Source organism: Haemaphysalis longicornis, unplaced genomic scaffold (assembly GCF_048455015.1).
Source record: "Haemaphysalis longicornis isolate Haplotype H1 unplaced genomic scaffold, Haemaphysalis longicornis Haplotype H1 scaffold_1, whole genome shotgun sequence".
Taxonomy (NCBI): domain Eukaryota; kingdom Metazoa; phylum Arthropoda; class Arachnida; order Ixodida; family Ixodidae; genus Haemaphysalis; species Haemaphysalis longicornis.
In genome coordinates, this window is record NW_027526203.1 from 87,483,652 (window position 1) to 87,505,136 (window position 21,485).

Sequence of the window (21,485 nt, forward strand, 5' to 3'; positions counted from 1 at the left end):
TATAAACACCGAGCGGATGAAAAACCCGCCTGCCTCTTTCGGATCACTAGCGGCTTTCTCCTTGCCGAATGAAAAACCCCACGTGCGCCGGACGGTATTCTTCCAAGTTTGTCGGGGCCCAGACACGTGCCGGTGTTCGACTGTACACCGCTTACCAATAAAAGGACGGATAACCTAGGACCTTACGTCGACTTCACTTGAAATTTCAGCTTGAACAAAAACCACAGGATTTAGGAAGGAAACACAGACACAATGCTGAGTATCAACTGAGTTTACTAACAAAAAAGGAGGGACATATATACATGAAACATTGCACAGCATTGGCACAGTGCGACACTCTTTTTCCCGAGATTTGTCACCAGGATATTCGCTAAGCAGGTCCAGTTCTTTCTCTGTCAGTGCCATGGAAGCTGGGCCTTTCTTGCTGAAGGCCACTGCTTCGACGACCTCACGTGCGAGGCGACTGCGTTTCTTCCGAGCCACGGGCGCGATGCGGGCGATGCATTTGGGGCAAGTGCGGCAATGGAATGACAGGCGGCCGGGTGACGTAGTCTTCAGTCAGGCGGGGTGTTCTCGTGCCCTGTCTTTGTCCCACGTTCATTTTTCCGCATGACAATTGGATGCTGTATACGACTTCAGTCTGGCATTCGGCGTATGTCTCCCCTCTTGCTTCGTTGTTTACGCGTCGGCACATTTGATGCGCCTTGTTGGGGGCACTGCAGACAACGGACACACCTTGTCTGGCTGCAATTTTTTTCAGGTTGTGGGCGATGCCATGTGCACACGGAACTACCACCCTATGCCACTTTGAAACAATTTTTTAGGTCAACCTCGAACCCTTCCATGCCCGGACTACATCAACTATTTTTACAAGAGTTGCTTGACCTCTTACGTTGTATATAACACCGGTCCGAATGCCTTTCAAAGCCTTTTGGCCCTACACGAAACACTCAGGAACGTTCCATATAATTTCCTTCACATAAAAAGTATGTCCAGTGTTTCACATTTTTTCTGGCGAAATTTTGTACTCGTCAAATTTTTCTGTGGCTAAAACAGCGTAGGAGCCAGGACGAGAAGGGCGACAAGGCTTGCCCGTACTTGTCGCCTTCCTCGTCCTGCACTGTTTTAATCATGTATACTTACCGACTCGCCCAGCTTCACACTCTTGTTGAAACTTTTCTGATGACCTTTCACAGGACTTATTGTAGGAGAGACCGGACAAGTACCTCCATTTTCATTCTATATTTGTTGTTGTTATCATGAGTTACGTGCACATCACTTAAGAACTTCATTTTCTATAATGTCGCACGTCGTTAAAAAATTCTACACGTGTTGCGAATGACGCACTGCTTGTGGTGGCTGCAGTTATATCCACGTTTGTGGTCACGCAAGCAAAGACTAGAGTTTTATCATTTGTTTTAAACCAATACCATAGCAAACCTTGCACACTGCAAGGAATAAAACGTAATATTTCTTTGGGCGAGTTTGACTCTCAACCCTTGGGAGGCGAGCTTGCGGCTCGGCCCTATGTGTATATACGCACCTTCCTCCAGCTTCAGAGTCTAACGCGGCACATGGCATTTCGCGCACGCCCCCTCAAAACAGCGCCAGCCGTGCTTTGCCCTCCAACCGTTCCAGTGGCCACGTTTTCGCACTTTCAGCACCGTCAATAGGTGCGTGTTAGTCCGTTTTTGGTACAAGAATTTACACTCAGGGAAAACAATTTTTGTACCGTGCTATTCCCATTTTCTAAAGTATGCGAACAATGAGGCGCTTTTCACCGGTTTTTTTTTTCTTTTTTATTTATTTGATACCTGCCTTCCCTTTCCATAAAAGTAAGCATCAAATTTGGACCAATTACCAAAATAATTCTACAAAGCGTGGTGAAAATCGAAGGTAGAAACAATGGATGCAATCACAGGTGGTAGGTAATTCCACTCTCGTATTGATGTAAGAAACGATGAATTGCACAAGGCGTCACTTTTAGAGGAAAGTGAATAATCTACTTTAGGATACTCGTCCCACTTTGGGATATGTAGAATGGCGCTCGGATACATTTCTCCTCATCGTTTCCAGTTTTCGATTAATCAGCATCATCACCAGCCTATCTACGCCCACTGCAGGGCAAAGACCGCCATCAATTTAACAAAATGGCAATAGGGGCAGACAAATTACTCGTTTCACAGATCAGCTAAAAACCCGCCTGCCGACCGGACGTTGTTGCCAGTATACACTAGAAACGCGTGCTGGCAACACTACTTTGTCCCAACCTCAGCCAACGCTGGACGCTACATCTCACGACTATGCTGGCAACACTTGGAACGCGCCCGGAACAACGTCCGTGTTGTGGACAGATTTTAGTCGCTGCCCAGAATCAACAAGACGCACCCGCCGAGGTACAATGAATAAGCAGCCCATCTTCACTTGGAAATTACTCAATTGTGCCACCAGCCGCGATGGCTCAGCGGCTAAGGCGTTGTGCTGCTGAGCACGAGGTCGCGGGTTCGATTCCCGGCCACAGCGGACGCTTTTCTGATGGAGGCGAAAAGCAAAAACCCCGTGTGTACGAGATTTCGGCGCACACTAAATATCCCCAGGTAGTCCAAACTAATACGGAGCCCTCCACTACTGCGCTCCTGATCACCCGCGTTGCGTCGGCGCGTTAAACCCTACAATCAATCAATACTCAATTGTGCCCACTTCGCTGGTTTCTTTCTTCAAACTGATGTTCCGTGCGATCCTTGTGTGAAGTGGGCTAACCGGGGTGCATGTGTCGCAGCACCACCACGGGTTTGTGCCAAGGAATTTCGCTGAGTGGAAGGCGAGGTTCACGCGCCCTCTGCGTTTTGGACAGGGGTGCCTGTGTTTCTTCGTGTATTGGCCGGCGTGCTTCTGCCCATCACTGTTATCTCATCTACCAATATGCCTAGGAATATGTCTGCCGCTAGTGACTCAGAATTTCTAGGAATAACCTAGTGTGTTTCAACAACGGTTTTACATTCTACTAGAGCCTGCAAGCTCCACTTCAGTATGTTAGTAGTGCATTCTAGCTTGTCACGCCCGCTTGGATTAGCAGTGCATTCTAGCCCGTGCGATCGTCAGTTCTCACCTGTTTTCGTGTTCGAGCATTTTTTCTGTTCAGAAGAATTTTTTAAAGCATGAAGCCGTAAGTTTGTGCCAAGGGTGAACAACAAAGCGCTCAATGCATTTTAACTGTACATAGAAGCTGTAGTTACAGCATGAGACTTGTGCGTGCTTTGCCTATGCGAATATGATGCCTGCTTGGACTATATAAGCTTCAGCAAGGCAGGTACAAAGGATGCATTCCAGCTAGTTGCCACATACAGAATAGAAAAGTGCCGCGCTGTTATATGCCCGTATTCAACATTAAGATGATGTGCTGTTTTAAGCCCGGTTACCCTGGATTTTGTTTCTACAAGTAAAACTATGGTGCGTAGATATAGTCGTTTAGATATAGCTATAGTTACATATACTTAGAAGTACATATACAGTACTGTTTCTACAATATATCTACTTGGGCCAAGCTGTGACCCCGCATCCAAACCACGAGGCAGACATAGTTAGAAGGACAATAATGGGGTGGGGTGCATATGGCAGGCATTCTCATAATGAATAGCAGCCTACCATCGTCCCTGAAGAGGAAAGTGTATGACAGCTGCATTTTACCTGTACACACCGACGGGACAGAAACTTGGAGGCTCACTAAAAGGGCTCAACTTATATTGTGCACGACTCAGCGAGTAACGGAACGGAAGATGATAGCTGTAACATTAAGGGACAAGAAGAAAGCTGAGTGGATCAAGGAACAAACACGTGTTAAGGCCATATTAGTAGAAATTAAGAAGAAACGATAGTGGGCAGGGCATGTACTGCGAAGGTAGGATAACCGTTCGTCATTAAGGGTAACAGAGTGGATCCCTAGAGAAGGCAAGCGTGGCCGGGGGCGGCAGAAGGTTAGGTGGGTAGATGAGATCAAGAAGTTTGCGGGGTTAAATTGTCCACAGCTTGCACAGGACCAGTACAATTGGAGATCTATGGCAGAGACATTTTCCTTCAGTGGGCGTAGATACGACGACGACCACGATGATGACGACGATGATAATGATGATGGTGATGAGTGGAACAGCTGAAACCATATCCACTTTCACCATTTATTCATTCATCGAGAGCTTCATTTGTACTTGCTTCGAGATATGGCACATGGACGTTGACCTGACAGGACGGGCGCTACTTGCAACCGATTTATTTAGGGTACATCAGTCAGGTATTAGAGAAGGAAAAACGACAGGTTACGGATATTGAGAAAGGCCACACACAAGAAGAACTTATCTGAGAACGCACACTCCTTGGATATCGATAACCAGAGGTCGGCACACTCACCCATGAGTCCATTCACTCAGACTCATTTGGACTCAACTTACACGTGAGTTTGAGCTTGAGTGAGTTTGTGCCGACTGATTTTGAGTACGCCTGAGACCGAGTGAGTTCTAAGTTCATTTTGAGTTTTGGCTACATTTTGAGTGTAGTACACTTCGAGTTTTGAGTACATTTTGAGTGCTGAGTACATTTTGAGTTTGAGTACATTTTGAGTTTTGAGTACATTTTGAGTACTGAGTACATTTTGAGTTTGAGTGTATTTTGAGTTTTGAGTACATTTTGAGTATGAGTACATTTTATTTGAGTACATTTTGAGTTTTTAGTACATTTTGAGTTTGAGTGCATTTTGAGTTTGAGTACATTTTGAGTACTGGATAAATTTTGAGTTTGAGTACATTTTGAGTTTTGAGTACATTTCGAGTTTGAGTACAATTTGAGTACTGAGCACATTTTGAGTACTGAGTACATTTTGAGTTTGAGTACATTTTGAGTTCTGAGCACATTTTGAGTTCTGAGTACATAAGAGTAGCCTAGGAGGCAGATATAGTTGGCGGTTCAGAGTGGTAGCGGCGGCCGTGGTGGACACTTCGGCTAAACCGCTGTCTTCACTCGTTGCAGGCATCCGATAAGAAAACGGTCAACAGCGCGAGGAATCGTCGGAAGCTACGCGCATGCGCATCGGACACCGTCATCGGGACACGTGCCTTTTTACTGCGGGCAACCAACGACTGGAGGTGCTGGCTTCGCTACAAAAGGGAATGAAGCACCGGCCAAGCCACATTCAGACCGGTACCGGCGGCCGTGGTGGACACCTCGGCTAAACCGCTCTCTTCAGTCGTTGCAGGTGGGGATTCAATTTCACCGCCCATTGTAATTCAGCTATTTACGGCTGTCGGACTGCTCTGAAACTTGTGTGTTACTGTAGTCGTTATTGTAGAGTGTTACTGTAGCCTGTGCTTCTCTGTGTTACTGTAACCTGTGTGAAATACGCCTTAACACGATGGCAAGTAAAAAGGGTGACACTTTGACCACATTTGCACAGACACTCGCTGAAAAAGCGCCCAGCAGTATAAAAGAAGTAGTCAAGGTTTTAACCGACATGACTTCCAAATTTCTGGAGGTAATGAATGAACTAAAAAATGAAATAAAAGAGCTGCACTCATCGAACACTTCTGTCCAGGCAAAAGTTGCGTTAGTCAAAGAGGGAGTGAATTTCATGAACGGAAATTTTGAAGAGTTCAAAAGCGAAGTTATCACTCTCCGTAATGAACTGAAAGAGGCAAAACATCTTGTCCTTGAATGACAGAAAGAGAACCGAACACTAAGCAAAGAACTTGATGAGACCAAACAGCTAATTGAACTGAAGCAGTACAGCAGGAGGAGCAACCTCGAAGTGAAGGGCATACCTGTTACTGACAATGAGGATATTTCCAAGGTCGTTGAAGCAATCGCTTCGCGTTTGTCTGCGCGACTGTCCAGTCACGACGTAGAGGTTGCACATAGAGTGCCTACAAAGGCACTCTATGTCCGGAAAATAAGATTCTTCTGGGGAAGGCAATCGCAACCAAGCGTGCTAAAGGCTGCAAGTTTGCTTGGGTCTCGGACGGGAAAATGAGAGGAGAGGAAAGCTGAAAAATCAAAAGTAGTCCACGTTACCTGTGAAGCAGATCTAAAAAAATTACTGGAACTTCTAGCATTCAGCCGCAAAACGAAGCAAGCTACACTAACTCTGGACCATGATTGCTCCCAGAAAACACATATCCGTTCTTCACAGTAGCGTCCGCAGCATCAATAAAAACCTGAACTCCCTTCCTTCTTTTATCGGTACGCAAGACGGGTCGTTTGAAATCATAGCGACAACTGAAACATGGCTAAGAAAACACGAAAATATAACCATTCCTGGCTACATGACAATATCGAAGCCACGGGACTCTCAGTTTCGTGGTGGTGGTGTGGCATTGTCCGTCAAAGATAGGTTACAATACACTATCTTATCATCAGTTTCTTGTTGTTCGCCGGCACTTGAAGCGTTATTTTTGAAACTTGAATGTGGGCTCGTAGTGGGCGTTGTCTACTGACCTTCGCATTCAAGCCTTGCCGGGTTTATCGATGAAATGGAAATAATCATGTCTTCCTTAACCAAGAAAAGCAAAACTCGTGTCATAATTGTCGGAGATGTGAACATTGATGCAGCTTCCAAGAATTTCATGGATTACACACACCTTCGTCGACCATACAACTTTCGCAACCTGATCACCGCCACGACGCGTATAACCACGTCTTCAGCAACATCAATCGACCATGCGCTGACAAACATTGATACAGGTATAAACGGAGGCGTCTACCAAACACCAATTTCGGACCACTTGGCAATCTTCGTACAGGTTAACACACTTCATATGGTAAAAACGCTTATGCCTACACGCAGAACCAATGCAAATTATGAATTATTCCGTAACAAGCTGTTGTTAATCAGACCGGATCATATCTAGCATGAAGCCGTAAATACAGAGTTTTCGAACCTGATACTACCCTAAATGATTTTGATTGATTGTGGGGTTTAACGCGCCGACGCAACGCAGGTGATGAGGCGCGCCGTAGTGGAGGGCTCCGGATTAATTTTGACCACCTGGGGGTCTTTATCGTGCGCCGAAATCTCGTACACACGGGCGTGTTTGCTTTTCGCCTCCATCAGAAAAGCGGTCGCCGCGGCCGGGAATCGAACCCTACCCTAAATGAGCTTATAGACTGCAGTAGCCGAAATGTAGCATCGTCGCAACGCTATAAACCAATTTGTCCGTGGATGACTGACGAAATTCTAAGCATATTAAGGAAAAAGGACTATTGGTATCATAAGTGGCTACATCATAAGGGACACGAATATTACCTGTGCCAGTTCAAATGCTCGCGTAACAAATCAGTGTCTTTAATGAGAGCCAGAAAAAAAGAATATTTTACTCGCCGCATTGAAGATGCCACAGGGAATCCGAAAAAAAATGTAGGAAATGGTCAACGAGGTAACGAGATTGCTCCACCCTGCTCCACCTCCAAAATGCTCCACCCTTCCGCCTATCGTTACCAAAGACATCGTTAACGAATTCAATACTTTCTTCACCAATGTCGGCCCTGAACTAGCTTCGAAGCTTCCAGTCGCAAGTTTGGACAGTGTTCCTCTACCGCCAGTGGTTAACTCTTTCGCCCTTCACTAAATTGAAGCCAACGAAGTATTGTCGGTTATTGCGCAGTTGTCAACAAAGAAAGCAGTAGGCTTGGACAGCATTTCTGCAAAACTAATCAAGGAAAACAATAGGACCAATTTTGTGCCGTCTGTTCAACCATTCCTTGCTTGAATACACATACACTTAAAGATAGCCAGACTTACACCGGTATTTAAGGATGGTGATACTTCTGACCTTTCCAGCTACAGACCTATTTCTGTTCTAAGTGTTATTAATAACATACTTAAATGGAAGGTTTAGCGCAAACAAGACGAGGACGGTGGCAAACGGGACAGGCGCTACGACAACGGAGGCTTGAGGAAGAGAAGAAGACACATAAACGAAAGGGCCCACTGTAAAGGTAAAGAACTGCACGTTCTGTTAAAGTACCTATTAATTATAAGTACTTGTTCATGCTAATGGCTTTAACTCTTCTTTCAGCGAAGTACGCTCTGGGGTCCCACAAGGATCCGTCCTTGGGCCCCTTCTATTTCTTATCTATATTAATGACCTCCCCTCGAAATTGTGCTCTAATATTCATTTGTTTGCAGACGACTGTGTGATATTTCGTACGATTAATAGCAGTGATGACACTAGAATCCTTCAGTCTGATCTAACCACTGTTTCTAACTGGTGCCAAACTTGGCTGATGGAATTAAACATTAACAAATGTAAGGTTATGCATGTATCCCGCAACCCTAGGCATCAGTCAACTTACTACCTAAACAACATAGCTTTAGAACTAGTTACATCATATAAGTACCTTGGAGTGCACATTACAACTAACCTCAGCTGGTCTACACATATTGAACATATCATCAACAACGCTAACAGCATGTTAGGGTATTTACGCCGCAATTTTTCTAGAGCCCCATCGTCACTAAAATTATCGCTTTACAAATCCTTAATACGCCCCAGGTTAGAATACGCAGCATCAGTATGGGATCCAAGCCATGAAAATCTAATCGCTTCTCTCGAGCTTGTTCAAAATAATTCCGTTCGCTTTATCCTATCGAACTATAACCGGACTGCCAGCATATCATCAATGAAACGCAGCCTTTCCCTTCCCTCTTTATCATCACGCAGGAAACTTTTTCGGCTAACCATGCTGCACAAAATATATCATCATTCCACCCTGCGCAACGAACTCTTACCCCAACCACTATACATTTCCCATCGCATTTATCACCGTCACAAGGTTGGCATTAACTATTGTCATACAAAATCTGCAACTCAATCATTCTTGCCCCGTTCATCCCGGGAATGGAACCACCTTCCTGCTGAAATTGCGTGTATCACTGATAAAGAATTGTTCCGAGCTGCTCTAGCCAATATTGTATATGCAGAAATATCTGATGTTTAATCTCTGTTTATGTGACCATATTGTTGCGATAATACTAATTTGTTTTGTCTTTTCTTTTCTTTTTTATGCACACCACGTTTTTGTAACCATGCTACCTCATTTTATGCCTTTTGTTTGTACCACTCCCCTCTGTAATGCCTCTGGCCCTGAGGGTATAATAAATAAATAAATAAAATAAATAAATAACATATTTGAAAAAATTCTATCTAAACGCCTTCACAATTTCCTAAATAAATATAATATTGGTTGCCCGCAGCAACATGAATTTCGTCCGAAGCATTTCACTAGCTGAGCCGTCATTACACTCACCCAGTCTATCAATGCTGCCCTAGACACCAACAAACTAGCTGCTGTTATCTTTCTAGATATAAAGAAGGCGTTCGACACGGTGAACCACGACATCTTGCTAAACAAATTAAAAATATACGGGTTTCATGATAGGGTGTTTGAATTTTTCGCTACCTATCTTACAAACCGTCAACACGTTGTCTCAATGATAAATGTGACGTCATCTATGCAGTACCTGGGAACAGGAGTACCGCAGGGCTCTACTCTTGGTCCGTTATTTTTTTCCCTTTACGTGAATGACTTGCCTCAGATATTAACCTCAGCCAATTCTATCATGTACGCTGATGACACTGCCATTATAATTACTGCCAATCATACTACCGAACTCGAATGCATCGCAAACGCTGAGCTTAAAGAAATCTCAGACTGGTATCGGAGGAACAAATTCACAGTCAACACAAAGAAAACTAAGTACGTTCTTTTTCAGTCGCGAAACCGATCTCTCGGTTTGGCTGATATCAGATTAGCTATTTGCCAAGCGCAGCTTGAATCAACCAACCGTTTTACGTACCTCGGTGTGACCTTCACGGTGTGACCTCGGTGTGAACGTCTCGTCGACGCAGTTTGCGCGAAGATTGGGTCTGGCTGCTCTGCTCTAATCCAGTTGCGTGAATACTTCGACACCGATGTTCTGTGACTCATATACTTCACGTTAGTGCACACTCATCTTACGTATTCCATCGAGTCGTGGGACTGGACATAAAATACTTACCTAGAGCGCCTGAGGCGAGCGCAAAGACGAGCTCTTAGAATAATTACGCGTTCTAGCTACTCTCGACCCAGACAGTCGCTGTTTACTGAACTACGCGTCTTACCATTTGATCTACTTCGCGAGAAAAAAAACTGCTGAATGCATCCCCAACATAATAACGAACAACCTTCCGTTTGACGTGTCTACACTTAATACCCCTACACGCGCAACGGGGGGCCATACCTTTGGAAACTTTAACTTAGCCATAAAAAAAAATGTGTACGGTGCACGTATGCTGGAATATACTGGTGTAAAGATCTGGAACAGCCTGCCGCATGACGTAAAAGTTGCTAACAATTATTCTGTTGCAATAAAAACGCACTACCTTAAAATCAATGACGCACTTTGAGTTCATGCTTGCAGCTATTATTTGTACGTTCTCTCACACATATACCCCATTATCGAATGACGTGATTATTCTAATACAATGTGATGGCACCCTGCATTTTAAGTGATTCTGGTGCTTTAATATAATGTATTCATCGTAACCTGAGTGACAAATGCAATTGCCGTTTTTATTGCTGGCAAAAATTGAACGTGCTCTTGTTTATTTCACTGGCTTTCAGAATTGTATTCATTCAAGAAATCTGTGCTCTAACGAGTGTTTAGAGTGTCTTTTAACGTTTTTTTTAAATTTACTGTCGACGATGTGTACTGACATGTGTGTCTGCAATTCTTGCATTTTTTTATTGCACCCCTTACTAGCCGCTGGCTATGGGTCCAAACAGTTTTTTGGTATGTTTTCTAGCGCCACATAGAACAATAAATTGAATTGAATTGAATTGGTTCAGTTTCATGTGACGCTTCGGGCTCGCAATTCAGGTTAGCTGCGGGTACGGCAGCATTCGCGATGCGCATGATCGGTTGGTGGGGAGGTGGGGGAGGGTGTCTTATTTGGCGGGTTTGCGTGTGAATAATAATCGACTGGTAGGTCATAAAAAAGGGTTATCGCAGCTTTCCCTCTTGATGGATCCTCTTGGCAGAGGGTGGTGGGAAAGCACGCGGCGGCGCTTTCTTGTTGGTTGTTCGCCTGCTCCTGTTAAAGGTTTGATTTGCCGGGGTCAAAATGGAAGAGCTGACCACCGGGCAGAAGGGGTGGCGGCTGTCCCCTCCGCTATTTCAAATGAGTTGTCAACTGAGTTGTCTAGATGAACTGGGCGACGTCTGTTTAGATATAATAATGACCACGTTATGACATAGATAGGGTAAAAATTCAAACGGATGTCGCTAAGGCGTGTAAGGTATTAAGATAAAGGTAATTTAATTTACCTCGCGTGATTAACGGAATGACGCGAGGTAAATTAAAAAAAATGCTTCCTGTGTATAGTCACCAGACAGTCATAATAAGTCATAGATTGAAATAAAATCCAAAATGATGCCACGAGGGCGTCTGAGGAATCATATATCAAGGTCTAGATGAGGGGAATCACGTGGGACCAAAATGCGTTATTTATATTATGACCTAGTCGTGGCTAGTCATAGAATGGGTTAAAATTGAAATGCATAGTGCTAGGGCGTGTGGCGTATGAAATTAAAGGTCTCCATGAGGAGAATCAGGTCGGACAAATGCAGAAATGCTGCCTGATTATTATCATACGACATAGTCACAATATGTCATAAATTGGGTTAAAAGTCAAAATGATGGCACCAGGGTGTGCGGGGCATCAAACGGAAGGTTGCAATGAGGGAAATCACGTGGGACAAAAATGCTGTGTGGCTATATCATGAGATAGCCATGGTTAATCACTGCTTGGGTTAACATTCAAATTGATGCCACTAAGATGTGTTGGGTATCAAATTAATGGCCTCCATGAGGGGAATCACGCAAGACAAATACAAAAATGCTTCCCGGTTATAGCCATGATAGTCATGTGAAGTCTTACATTAATCGACCAGATTTAGGGGAAATTCCCAAGGTGGAGTAAGTTTCTGTGACGGAAAGTTTGGCATCCACCTAAATGCAGCCATACGGCTACAAAGGAAAGCTATACAGCTTTCTCAGAAACTTCGCAGTTGAAGAAAAATTCGTCCTGGTCCAGGATTCGAACCCGGGACCACTGCTTAACCGGAGCAGTCGCTCTACCAACTGAGCTAACCAGGAGGCTAGTCGTTAGCAGCGCGAAAGCGAATTGATCAACAACTCGAAGTGAAGGACAGGTGTTAATCGACCAGATTTAGGGGAAATCCCCAAGGTGGAGTAAGTTTCTGTGAAGGAAAGTTTGGCATCCACCTAAATTTGGCATCCACCTACGGCTTTGTAGCCGTATGACTGCATTTAGGTGGATGCCAAACTTTCCTTCACAGAAGTCTTACATTGGGTTAAAATTCGAAGTGACCCCGCTCAGGCGTGTAAGGGTATCAAATTCGCGATATTCACGAGGGGAAACACGTGGGACAAATAAAAAAGGCATCGTGTTTCTAATCATGAGATAGTCATGGCGGGTCATAGATTGGGTTAATATGCAAGGTGAAGCCGCTAAAGCAAATGGGGCAAACTTTAAGGTTTCGATGAGGGGAATCACTTGGGGCATGTAAATAATGCGTCCTGCTTACAGCCATGAGGGTCATGGTTATTCAGATTTGATTAAAATTACAAATGATCCTGCCAGGGTGTGTAGGGTATCAATTTAAATGTCTCGTTGAGGGGAATCACGTGGAAGAAATATAAAAATGCTTCCTGGTTATGGTCATGAGATAGTCGTGGTGAGTAATAGATTGAGTGAAAATTTAGAGTGATGCCAATAGGGCTTGTTGGGTATCAAGTTAAAGGTCTCGATGAGGGGAATCGCGTGGAATAAATTAAAAAATGCGACCTCCTTGTCATAGTCATGACTAGTCAATCACTGGGTTAAAGTTCAAAGTGATGCCGGGAGGGCGTGTAGGGTATCAAAATGTTGTCTCGATGAAGGAAGGTGGATCGGATGCAAACATCGGAAATCATAGCGCTGAATAATGATCACTTAAGTAAAAAAGTCTTATTCAGTGCCCGATAGACATAACTGTACTCGTTAATTATTAGAACGCCATCTTGAAAGCGTGGTTGGTTCGACACATTGCAGCACTCAATATCCGTCAACACGCCTGCGTTCCCATGAAACAGCTTAGGAAATACTGGGCTGATATGCCTCCTACGTATACGCTAAGAAGTAAGTGGGTTGGCGCAATCAGCGAATGCCTCCGATCGCGCGCGCGATAGTGCAAATTTCCAAGCATGGCTTGCTGCTGTCGGTGCGCGAACGAAATGACATTTAATACGCGATCGCATACCTCATACTGAGTTGGCTGTTAAACAAGGCCATGAAATAATTCGTTAACTGTGCAGGTCGTAGACGTACATGCTCATAAAAGTAAAAAAACTACCACCTCCCCTCGCGGAAACCCCTGTGTAGATGCGACGCATAGGCGGAGCGGCGAAGGGACCGCGTTTTATAACGCGCATAACATTGAGGGGACTGCGTAAGCCGGTCCCAGTCGATGACGACGTTGGCGTACTGAAAAGCGGCGTGGACTCTAGGTGTTTGAGCCAAGCGTGGATGTTGCTTCGCCGGAGAACGGCACACCGGTTATATGCGCAGCGCGCCCGAAGGAGAGGAAACCGCGGAAGAGAGAGTACTGCACATGCGCTGGCCCCAGCGCGTCTGCCGCGGCTATGACGCAACACAATCCAACACAATCCCCTTTAATCCAATCCAAATCCAATCCAATCCAAGCCAAGCCAATCCAATCGAATACAATGCAATGCATCTCGCGAGAGAGTGTTCGCTATCGGAGAGGAGAGGGGGTGAGCGGCGGAGAGCGCAGCTGGCGCGGCGAGAATGGGGGAGGGGTGGACAACGCCGACGACGACGACGACGACGCCGGAGGGACAAGGCGAGTGAGTCAGATGCTCTGCATCTAGTATTTGCCGCCTCATAACCGTATTTCCTGCTGCCAAACAGGGGCAACTTATTTGATACACCAATATTTCACGGAACGTTTGCTTGCTTAGAAGAACTTCAGCGTTTCAGCGGCGGTTGGAACCGCGAACAGCTATTTGCTGGCATGACCGGGTATTCTCCGCCAACGCGACGTTTTTAGTTCGCTTTCTGCTCAACTTTTCCGCATACCCGAGTTGCAGCATGGGTGTCTGGAGAATTTTTGTCGGCTTCCCGTTGATTAAATGAACAGAACATACCTCCGGAGAACAAAAACGTGCTATAGGGTTTGAACATTTGAGTGAGTAAACAGTGCTTCCGGAAGCAGCGTACGACGGTACGTATCCTGGCAAATTTGCTTGGTTCGAGGTCTTTCCGGTTCAGAGTGAGAGAGAGAGAGAGAAAGAGAGAAACACTTATTGAGGCCAACAAGTAGGCGTGGGATATAGGCCGCGCCGGGCTGATCCCCGCCTCACGCGGTTATCGCGTCCCGATGACTAAAGCCCCGCGCCGGCGTCGGCGGGTTCGGAGCGCGTCGGATCCCCGAGGCGTCCTGCCCCCGGGGGTCCCCCGCTGCTTCTCCCCCCGCCTCTGCCGCGCGAGAGCAGCCTCGAGTTGCTGAACGACAGCTGTCTGCGTGTCCAGGTCTGCGGACCTCACGGCGTTCGTGATGCTAGCGGGCAGCGGCCCGTACGGGTCCGCCGCCTCTCTCGGTCGCGCTTCAAAATCCCACATGATGTGGGCTAGGGTTGCTGTCACCGCACCGCACATACTGCACTTCTCACTGGCGTATAGTTCTGGACACACGTGGCGCGCCAGTGCCGGCGTTAATACTGAATTTGTCTGTAACTGCCGGAGCAGCACCGCTTGGTGTCTCGTGAGGTCCTTGTGGGGCGGCGGCATGGTGCGCCGGTTGTACCGGTACCACTCTAGCTCTTCGCTGTATGTTACAATGGGGTCCGCTCCCCCGTCGTCGTCCCCGTCACCCACAGTCGATTTCGGTCGGCGCCCGGGACCCCCGCTCAGGGTTCTCTGGCCTGCCGCCGCGCGGTCGGAGAGTGCGCGCGCGGCGGCGTCCGCCGTCTCATTGCGGTTGGGGTTGCCGCTGCCGTTGTTGCTGATGTCGACGTGCGCCGGGAACCACCGAAGGTAGGTGGCCGGCGTCGTTTCACTGCACATTGCACTTTCACACACCGCGTTCCGCGCGAAACATGTGATGGCTGTCTTTGAGTCACTGATGACAGTTGTACATCCGGGATCTTGGAGCGCCAGGGCGATCGCCGCCTCCTCTGCCTGTAGCGCCGAACTGACTCGAACGCTGCAGGCGTTGACCACCTCGCCCGTCGTCGCTCGAACCGCCACCGCCACGTAGGTCCCGGGCCTTCCCGGGTACGCCGCGGCGTCGACGTACCTGGCGCCCGTGTCGGTGGCGTGGACGTCCATGATTGCCCGTGCCCGTGCTGTCCGCCGATCCTGGTGCTGTCCGCCGTGCTGTCCGCCGATGTTCCGGGGTAGCGGTAGGACCCGGAGTCATTATAGCGTCTCTTGTGGGAGCGATGGGACGTCCCCCGCTTGCGCCGTCTCGTTCGGTGATCGTTGCAGGCCGAGCCTGGCCAGGATGGCCCGGCCCGTCCGCGTCGCTTGCAGCCGCTCAGCTGCGCCGTGCGTTGCGCTTCGCTGATCTCTTCCAGGGTGTTGTGCACCCCTAAGGAGAGCAGCCGGTCGGTGCTGGTGCTTTGTAGGAGACCAAGGGCCGTCTTGTACGCTTTGCGGATTGCGGCGTTGATGCGATCGCGTTCTTGCGTGAGCCAACTGTGAAACGTTCTACGTACGCCACCTGGCTTATAGCGAACGATTGTAGCAGTCGTAGCAAGCTGCCCTCTCGCATACCTTGGTGTTTGGTTGCCACGCGTCGGATGAGACGCGCCGCCGTGCCGATTTTGGTGAGGAGTCGATCCACCGTGGTCTTATTGCTGCCACTCGCCTCCAGGTACATATCCAGGACTCGGAGGGTGGCTACTTGCGGGATGGGGATGCCGTCCCTCGTGCGAACCGTGATGTTGGGCTTGTCGTTGCTGTTCTTGCCGCGTCTGCCGGGGGAGCGACGATCAGGAGCTCTGACTTCTGAGGTGCACACCGGAGGTCCGTGTCGGCGAGGTGATCTTCGATCGCTGTTACCGCTTCCTGCAGTGTATTCTCGATGTGCCCGTCGCTGCCGCCGGGCACCCACAACGTGATATCGTCGGCGTATATCGTAGGCCGGACTTGCGGGATCCCTTCGAGCCGTCTCGCCACCCCGATCATTACGAGATGGAAGAGGAGCGGCGAGATGACCGATCCCTGCGGGGTGCCGACGCTGCCGAGCTGTTTCTCCGGCAGTTGGAGGTCGCCCGCGCATATCTCGACCGTCCGCTCGGAGAGAAAGTCCCTGATGTAGTCGTACGACCGTTTCCCGAGGTTGAGGAGGGACACTTGGGCCAGGATGGCGGAGTGTTTAACGTTATCGAATGCGCCCCGAAGGTCCAGGCCGAGTACCGCCTTGGCGTCTCGGATGCGTTCGGACTTGTCGTTGATGTCTTGGTAGAGTTGGATCATGGCGTCTTGCGTACTCAATTGCGCCCTGAAGCCCAGCATGGAGTTGGGGTACAGGCCCTGCGTCTAGAGGTACCGTTGCCAGCGGTTGTTGAGCACGTGTTCCAACACCTTGCCGACGCACGACGTCAGCGATATTGGTCGGAGGTTGTCGATGTTCGGGGGCTTGCCCGGTTTCGGAATGAGGACGGTCCAAGCTGTGTTCCACTACTTCGGTAGCCGGCCCGCCCGCCAGCGCTCGTTGTAGAATTTCGTGAGTGACGCGATGCCTGAGTCTCCGAGGTTTCGCAGCGCCTTGTTTGCGACGCGGTCGGGGCCGGCCGCCGACTTGCAGTTGATGGCTTGCAGCACCGCTCGGACCTCCCATTCCTCGATGTTCCTATCGAGCTCGGGGTTGGCTTCGCTGGCGTAGTCGTGGTGTTGTTTCCCGGGGGTGCTCGGGAGGTACTTGGCGTTCAGGCGTCGTACCGTCTCGTCTCGCCCGAGCTCTTTGACGGCGCGGTGCACGATTTGCGCTAGGCGATGCTGCTGGTACCCCTTCGTCGAAGTGTCGTCGAGGAGGCAGCGCAAGAGCCTCCACGATCGCCCCTTGTGTAGTTGTCCGTCCGCCTCGCTGCACACCTCATGCCAGCGCTGCGTGCAGAGCTTCTTGCTGTACATTGCAATCTCCCGACCGAGCTTCGTCATCTCCGTGCGGAGCCTATGGTTGGTCTTGCGCCCTTTTTTCCACCGTTCTTGGAGCGACCGGCGCGCCTCCAGTAAGTGTGTGAGGCGGCTATCGAGTTGGGGCGTTTCCTCGTCGGCTTCGTGTTAGGTGGTTGCGTCGGCGACCGTCCGCACGAGCGCTTTCGTCCACGCGTCGACGTCCGTGATGTCCTCTTCCTGCTCCTCATCCGCTCGCGTTCGGAAAAGGGTCCAGTCGGTGATGCGTTGCTTGTACTTGCTCGCTGCCGCGGGTGCCGCCGAGACGGGTAATGCGATCTCCAGGACGTAATGGTCGCTCCCGAGATTCTCCCTGGTGTTGATCCAGCTCACCCGTCTCCTCGCCTTTCGCGACAGTCGTACGAACGTCAGGTCGGGGTTGGTGTCTGTGCCCCCCTGTGCCGCTCCTTTGCCTTTCGTGCGGGCGCTCGGGGGGCTGGCGTGCGCTCGGTACCCCGTGAGGTGCGGCTCGAGCTCGGCGTGTGTCTTCTGTATGAAAATTACGTCGGGGGTCTCTCCTTGCTTTGTATCAATTGCATTAGTGCCGCTTTCCTCTAGTTGTAGGCATTAGCGTTGCACTGCCATATTAACAGGTTGGGTCTCGATTTGGGTTGTCGCGTCATGGTGCGTGGCGGGTTGGTCCGGTCTCGCGGTCGCCGCTCTCGTGGCCGAATTTCGTTGGAGGAGGTTCTGAATTTGTGTTTGCGTTACTTGCATTAGGGCAAAGATCGTCTGCATGTGCGCTTGCGACTCCTGTACCTTCTTTACGTCCTGTTTGAGCGTGTGAACGTCGTGCTCCACTGCATCGAAGCGCCTGTTGACGTACTCGTCAAACTTGTCACGGCAGCTCGTGAGGCGTCGCATCCTAAGGCTTTCGAGGGTGCGCCGCGGCGCCGCCGTCTTCTGCTTGGCACGTTGTTCGTTCACGCTTACCGTGTCGTCTGCGTCGTCGTCTTGCTGCGTGTCGCTCGCCTGGGAGGGTGTCGCCACCTCCATATACTTCTCGGGGGGTTCGCCTCCCTTTGCGGTGGTGGCGTGCGGGGCCGCTGCCGTTCGGCCGCCATCGTGCGCAGAGTGGTGGTAATTTCGTTAAGCTGTCTTCTTAGCTGAGCGTTCTCCTCTCGTAGGAGCTGTATCGTTTCGTATAGCATGGCGTAGTTCGGGTCGTGCGGCGTCTGGCTTCGCTTGCTCGATGCGGGCGCACGCGCTTCTTCGCTATATTCTCGCCTTCGCGATTGTTCTCTCTGTCGACACGGCGTCTTGGTGCGAGCGTGGCGCGCGGCGGCGGCGACAGCGGCAGGTGGCGGCGGCGGTGGCGTTGACGCACGCAGTGACGCACGCCCGACGGCGGCCATGGAGGAGGCCCACGCCCATGGCGGAAGAAAATTGTTAGGAGGGAGCATGACGTCAGGCAGCCCAGCTCTGGCAAGCCAACCTCCTCTGACGCCGCATTCTCCTCTCCTCGGTCTCTTCCCGCGCGATGCATTATGGAAAATCCACCACGCTCAGGCCCGCGGTAGCATTTAGTGGCTCCGGCTGGCTGCCGGTGGAGGTGGAGGCGAGTGGCGTTGCCGAAGGCGCCGTACGAGATTTTTCGCCAGCGTTGCGCTCCCACCCTCGTATCGTGGAGGTACTGTCGCTGTTCAAAGCGACACGATACGTAGATCCCATGCTCAGGGAGCACCTTCGCGAGCTGCGAGCCGAATTTGACGCTTACCGCTGGAAGCACGACCGGATTTGCTCGAACGCGCCGCTGTAAACATTCACAAGCACGGAGCAGCCTACGAGTGCGCGGTGTTTGCCAGGTGTGCATTGACGATTGCGTTTCGAGTTTTGCTGGGAGTTATCGCGCCACCTTCCCTTTACATCATAGCGCTGTAACGACTGTCCCATCAGCTGAGAGGTGGTGCGAAAACCTTTGGTTTCGCTCGCGTGCGCATTTGCATACATTCGCCTTATCGGTGCTCCGGCATGGTGGCACGTTGTACGTGCCATAATTGTAGTGACGACGTCTTTTTGCGTTGCTGTCTCCTTCATTGCATTAGAGAACAAAAGGTGCAGAACCACTGATGTTGGGTGCGGGCGCGGGAAGAACAAATCGTTTTCCGCCTCGCGTCGAAGGCAGAACGCGGGCTGGTTGTCCGAGTGCTCAATCCGTGCGATAGGTATATGGGTAACGAACGCTAAATTACGCCTGGGAGGTGAAAAGATAAAATGACCACAACCAAGGAAGTGAGGTGTGTTTTGTGAAATAAAATGTGAGGCTCGGATGTCGTACTCTGACTTCTCCACTTTTGCACTGCGGCGGAACAAGACACTTGGACTGCGGCGCACTTCGACGGACCCACAGCTCAATAAATAAAGATGTTTTCTGTCTCGCCCGGCCGAACACTTTGCCTGCACGATCAGCCCGCTGCGCGTTTAGGGTTGCAGGCAGCGCTGCGCGTAACACCCGGACGGGGACTCGTCGCCGAAACCCGAATACCCGGACGGCCCGGCAACCAAACGGAATGACGCAGCATAGCGCGGGCAGGCGGGCGGCCGCGTGAGGCGCAAAGAACTACCGCTTGCCTATCACGTGAGGTAGGGCATCTCCCATCAGTTTTTCCTTTTTATTTTTTAAATGCAGAGCATTTCTTTAAATCACGATGTCACCCGGCGTTGTCGGCGCGCCTCGGCGTCTGCAACAGCCATTCCAGGTGCGCCCTCTCCCCCACTCCTCCTCCCCCGCATCACGCTACCCTCCTCCCTCTCAACAACAGGTCCGCACCCCTCCCCCTACACTATATGAAAAAAGAATACTTACCGGCGCCTGGTTTCGATCCCACGACCCTGCGGCCGGAACGCAAGGTACATGGTGCTCTACCCACTGCGCCACAAAGCCGAGACAGAATGGAAGGCTACGAACGCGCCTTATATCATTGACTCATTCAAACTACGTCAAGAAGCTGCTGATACAACGCATTCACTACCTGTGGGCGGAACGCGAGGTACATGGTTCTCTTCCCACTGCGCCACAAAACCGACACAGAATGAAAGGCTACGAACGCGCCTTATATCCTTGACTCATTCAAACTACGTCAAGAAGCTGCTGATACAACGCATTCACTACCACGAACTCCCCAAACACTAAACGTTAACGCAATACACCCACCCCCTATGCGACGCATTTATTCGAGTCCCCATCGCGGGGAGATGGGCCCTTTCTTTTTATGACTAGGCTTCACGATAGTCACGTGACGCTCCCTCTTAAACTTTTCTTTCCTCCATGCCCACGCCACGCCCTCGCGTGAGCGCTACGCGTTCCTGCTTCGGCTACGCCCCTTTCCGCTCCTGCTCCGCCCCTTTGCTCCTCCGCCCGAGGCGCGGCTGCGGCTGCGCCCTCTGCTTTGGCTGCGCCCACGTGACTGCAGCGCGGGGAAGCCGCTCTCGCCATCTTGACGCTCGAGGTCCGCCATGTCCTTGCGCTCCCATTGGCGTCTCTTAACGAGATATGGCGTCTTAAATTTGTTAGTGCATCCTTGCGCGCCGGTCGGGTGCGGGCCGCACCACAGTTTGCACTTCGGTTTGCAGTGATTTTCGTGGTCCGAGTTCGGGTTTGGCGTTCCGCATGCGAGGCATACTTGTGCTTGCGGGCGCGGGCAAACGTCTCGGCGGTGCCCTATGCCGCCGCACGTGGTGCACACTTCGTTGTGCTGCCTATACGGGCTGCAGCGGAGCAGCACCGCGCCGTACTTCACCGTCGACGGCACTTCGAGGCCTTGAAACAAGACCACCACTGCCGTCGAGTTGTCGATTCGATGTGCGTCGAGCACCGTGGGGTTGTACTCGTTGACTAGATATTCTCTTATCTCCTCGGGCGTATCGTCTTTCGAAATGCCGCGTATTACGCCTTTCGCAGTGCCTTCGGGGGCTGCCTGATATGCAAACAACTCGTAGTCCTGCCCGTTCATTCGTAGCGTTTGTACGCGTGCGTATCGCGCCGCTCGGTTCTCGTCGGGCGTGCTTATTACGATTATATTTTGGCGCACGTTCGGGCATATGGTGTCCCTCAATGCCTCGTTCTTGGGGGTGCCTGTAGCGTTCGTAATGGCTTGCATTAGTTTGGGTGCTCGAATCCTCCCTGCGTGCAGTCCGCCACGCGGTCGGACGATAACTTTGTGTTCTTCCCTCGGTAGGCTGGCGGGCATGCGTACCGA